This window comes from Siniperca chuatsi, linkage group LG17 (genome assembly GCF_020085105.1).
Source record: "Siniperca chuatsi isolate FFG_IHB_CAS linkage group LG17, ASM2008510v1, whole genome shotgun sequence".
Taxonomy (NCBI): domain Eukaryota; kingdom Metazoa; phylum Chordata; class Actinopteri; order Centrarchiformes; family Sinipercidae; genus Siniperca; species Siniperca chuatsi.
In genome coordinates, this window is record NC_058058.1 from 26,128,161 (window position 1) to 26,133,174 (window position 5,014).

The 5,014-nt window shown below is 40.9% G+C and overlaps 1 pseudogene; it reads right to left on the minus strand.

The window, feature by feature from the left end:
* Positions 1 to 1,340: 1,340 nt before the first annotated feature.
* Positions 1,341 to 5,014, minus strand: part of LOC122864759 — an 8,145-nt pseudogene continuing 4,471 nt past the window's right edge.

The following is a 5,014-nucleotide window of genomic DNA, read 5'->3' on the forward strand; positions in this document are numbered from 1 at the left end:
GAAAAATAAAATACAATCTTGCTGGTACCTGACTTTTCCTAAAAGTATTTGTATTTTTATTTACAATAGGTTTTATATAAATTAAACAAAAGGCAAAGAAAATATGATAATTTTTACCTATTTCGGCCATACAATTTTGGCTGGCTGCGGATGTCAATTCAAAATACATGCTGAACGGGGCTCCGTTTCTGGGAAAAGAGAATATGCGGAGCAGAGGTCAGCTCGTGGGAGAGAGTGTGGAGCTGAAACTGGGGGAGCCATTCCTGGGTAAGGGGAGAAATATTACCAGATAATTTCTTCACTTCTCTGAAACTGGCCACCGCCTTGCAGGCCAAGACCAGCCTGGTTGGCACCCTGGGGAAAACTAAGCGTGAGTCGCCCCCCTCTGCAAAAGAGCAAGCGGAGCTGTTCAGCACAAAAGGTGTTAAATGTGTAGATGCGACATTCACCATCTACCAGGGAAAGCCGAGGAATAATGTATGTTTTCTGAGCTCCATGCACACAAGCGTGGGCATCACCGATGGGCTGAAGGCAAAGCGGGAGTCGGTGACACTGGTGTGAATATAGCGTATGCAATAATTACGGTTTACTATATGCGATGATATGAATATTGATCAATGTATAATTAAACTTTTTTAAATGTATATTTTGGTGTTATTTGTTTTTTAAAAGATATCCTAACACAATAAATGCATTAATCTCCCATTTGGGTTATTTATCATTAGAGATTATAGAGTTTGGAATCTAGCGGTCAAAATGACCGCTTCCGACAATTCTAGTAAGTTTGGAATTCTGGCACTTCTAGTGTTAACTATCTCAGATCAAAGCTCCTAATTTACAAAGTAAACCTTGAAACTGATCAACCTCAGATTTTAAATGTTGGAGACTATCATCAGATTCATAAAGCTTCCTGGTGCAATTACATACTGTCTCTCAGGAGGCAAGACAGTGGATTTTATAGAACTAATTCCGGCTCTCCCCTACATTCACCCCTCTATCCACACTGTGATAGTGCATGTTGGCACTAATGACGTCATGTCCAGGCAATCCATTAAATTGCAATATGAATGATATGAAGGAGGTGTGTCCTGTCTGGGCCCACTCCCACTATGACCAAAAGCTCTGAACATTTTTTTGTCTTTTTAGTCTGCACCTCTGGATGCAGAATTGTCCAACTGTTACTGGACTTGGTTTTATTAGTAGGAACAGCTGAAGAGAGACAGGAAATGTGGGAGAGAGAGGGAGGATGACATGCAGCAAAGATTGACAGGTCGAGCCTTGCAGTAATTGAATCAAGTGAGACTTAATTGTAGAGATGCATACAGAATAACATGATTTTATTGACATAGTACACAGTAGGAAGGTTGAAGAAAAGTAAGTAAGTAAAGCTTTATTTGTATAGCACTTTTTAAAACACACAAACATACAAAGTGCTTTATACACACACACGAATAATATACATGAATAAATACGTCATATTTTAAAGGGGGTAGTGATGCCATGAGCTGTACAGGAATATTACTCCGAAAAGAAAGCATTGTTCCTTACCTTACCAGGCAGAAGCAGATTTCTAAATACAATACAGAATATGAAATTTAGTCACAGAGAAGCATAGCTGATAAAGCAAAGGCATTTCTAAAAAATTTTGTTTTGGATTTATTATGGTTGAACATAACAGTGGATAACCAGCAATGACTATGGACTAACTTGAAAGAGGTCAGCAATGACCAGGACTTGCTTGAAGAGGTCACCAGTGACCTTGACTAACTGACTTGATGAGGTCAGTGATGACCAGGAACTTACTTGAATGAAATAGCAATTAGCAGGATGCAATGAACATGAGAGCACTTACCAGAACGCAATAGACATGACAGCACTTGCCAGAAAGCAATGGTGGAGCAATAAGTGGAATGCAATAATATTTAGCCATTAGCAGAATGCAATAATACATAGCAATTTGCAGAATGCAATAATATGTAGCAAATAGCAGAATGCAATGAAATGTAGCAATTAGCAGAATGCAATACTATGTAGCACTTAACAGAAAGCAAAGGGCATGACAGCACTTACCAGAAAGAAATGTTTCAACTATGTGGATACAATCCAAAAACTGCAAGAATCGTGCTAGTACATCAACTTCATCAAAAATGTTGAATTGCTTCAAGTGCTACATTTAGAAACAATAAGAGATAGGGCCAAGGTGCAGTCTGACCAGAAGATGTGTAGAAGATGTGTAGAGCTGTCCTTATGTCAATGGGGAGCTCGTTCCACCATTGTGGAGCCAAGACCGCAAGCAGTCGTCATTTTGTTGAGCGGTAGCTGGGCCTCCCTTGTAGTGAGGGAATAGCAAGCCGATTGGCAGTAGCAGAGCATAGTGGATGGGCTGGGGTGTATGGTTTGACCATGTCCTGGATGTAGGATGGGCCTGAGCCATTGCCAGTAGCCAGTGCAGGGTGTGAAGGAGCAGTGTAGTGTGGAAGAACTTGGATAGGTTGAAGACCAGCTGAGCTGCTGCATTCTGGATGAGCTGCAGAGGTTGGATGGCACATGCAGGCAAACCAGCCAGGAGCAAGTTGCTGTAGTCAAGATGACAAGGATCTGGACCAGAACCTGCGCCACCTCCTGGGTGCGGAATGGACGTATCCTTCTGATGTTGTGGAGGATGAATCTGCAGGAGCAGGTTGTCGCAGCGATGTTGGCAGCGAAGGACAGTTGGTCATCCAGTATCACACCCAGGTTCCTTGCAGTCCAAGCCGAGTTCTTGATGATAATGGAGAATTTGTCATTGGGAGATGCCTTCCCTGAAAGAAGAGCAGCTCAGTCTTGTCGATGTTGAGCTTCAGGTGGTGAGCAGACATCCACTGAGAGATGTGTTTAGTACCTCATTGGGAGAGAGCAGTGAAAAGGAGGTTAGAGTAGGAGATGAAGAAGTGGATGTAGGACAGGAGGAGTAAACAGGTGGGCGGGCAATTGATGCGTATGTCGTCACATGTATGACCATCTATCTTTTTTACAAAGTAGTTAACAAAGTTGCTCGGTAGAAGGGAGGTGGTTGAGTGGGGGGGATCAAGTAGGGTAGATAGAAAAAAGTTTTTTGGGGTTGGAGAAGGAAGAATTAATTTTGGATTGAAAGAAAGAGCTTTTAGCTGCAGATAAGGACGCAAAGAAAGAGGAGAGCAGAGATTGATAGTTAACAAGGTTCTCAGAGCACTTGGATTTTAACCATTTTATTTCAGGGTGGTTCTGTCAGTATGCACTGAATCAAACAACCATGGAGCTGAAGGAGGATGTGTAGAAGAGAGAGGTTTGAGAGTTTGAGAAAGGGGGAGAGAGTAGGATATGAAGAAGTGGTTGGAGACATGAAGAGGAGTTACAGAGAGGTCAGTGTTAGAGAAGTTCCTGGTGAATATAAGGTTGAGTTGGTTGCGAGCTTTGTGAGTACGGGGGGAGGGAGAGCGTGAGAGAGCATAATAAAATAGTAAAAGCAGTAAGTAAGATGTTAACTTCTCTCTCTGGATGTTGTCACCAAGAATAACAATCGGGGGGCCGGGGGAATGTTCGATAGGAGGACGTCTAATGCCTCCAAGAATTCCTTGAGAGAACCTGGTGGGTGGTAGAGCACCAACAATGTTTGATTTCACTGGATAAGGATGAAGGACTCCTGTGAATGACTCTTTGTCTTTGTATGCCTCAGTCTTTGTATTATGAGGCTGCCACTGAAGCTGCCACTTCATACAAGTAGTGACGTTTTAAACACAAGTGCTGATTGCTCAGTTGGATACAGAAGTGCTAACCATGCCCACTGTTAATTACTAATACAATGAACATGACAATAAAAACTTATTTCTGTTGACAGCTAAACAAACAAACAAACAAACAAACAACAGTTTATACAGATCAGGGTAATTAGCAGAATGCAATGAAAATGTAGCAATGATTATGTAGTAATTACCAGCAACATAATACTAATACATAATATAATATGTCAGCAATGACTGAATAACTAAATTAGGGTATCTATATGGCCTGCAATGACTAATATCTGAATGATTTAATATGATGATGCATGAGGATGAAGTCATACATGTATATGCCCATCTGCATAAGTACTTCCCGTTGCTTGATTGATAAATTCAACAATACAATCATCACTTCGTTGTTCAGAAATAATCTCGTCTAAAGTGTTATTGTCCTATTTCGCCTCAAACTAGTTAAATATGCAACCGACCTGAAATCCATGTGAAAGGTGGTCTACAGCCACTGAATTTGGGTGAGAAGACAGTTTAAAGAGAGATGCTGAAGCATTTTTCTGGGGACTGAAGGCATGAGTAGAAAGCTTGGCTAGATTAGCCAGAGACTGCATGATGGTGATCAGGGTGTTGCCTGCAGCAGAGTATCCTGGAGTAGCAGATGAGCCTGGGTGAGAAGGAGACATTTAGGAGAAGAGACATTTCTTCTCTTTCTGAGGAATCGGACATCAGCTCGCTAGTGCTAACAAGAACTGAAAAAGGTCATGTCAACGTGTGCCATTTGCAACGACCTGACAGTGAAAAGACAGCTGACGGCAGCAGAGAAAGGAACATTTTTTTAAACTTGATGGCAATGATTGACTCACAGAATCTGATTGGTTTAACTGAAAGAGTGAATGCCCTCAGTCAGCAAACTGAGTTGAAAGCGGGAACAGAGACAGACAGAAGGGGGAGAGTAAATTAAATAGAGTAAGCATGAAGATAGTCTTCCTGATTAAACTTGCTAAAATGCTAAGCTTCATTACACAGAAATTATATTAGTTTTTCTCTCGCTTGGCTGTTTCTCCACATTTGAGTCTTAGTTTTATTTTAAATAATTAATTGACTATTTTGTTTCTTTTAATCTACAGACCCAATAAACTTAATTCTAGTTTTATTCAGGAATTTTGACTTTTATCAGTCACAATTTGAAAGAGTTCTCATTCTTGGTGATATTAATAATGTTTGTTCCCCTTCTTCCTCCTCATTTACTTCTGATTTTATAC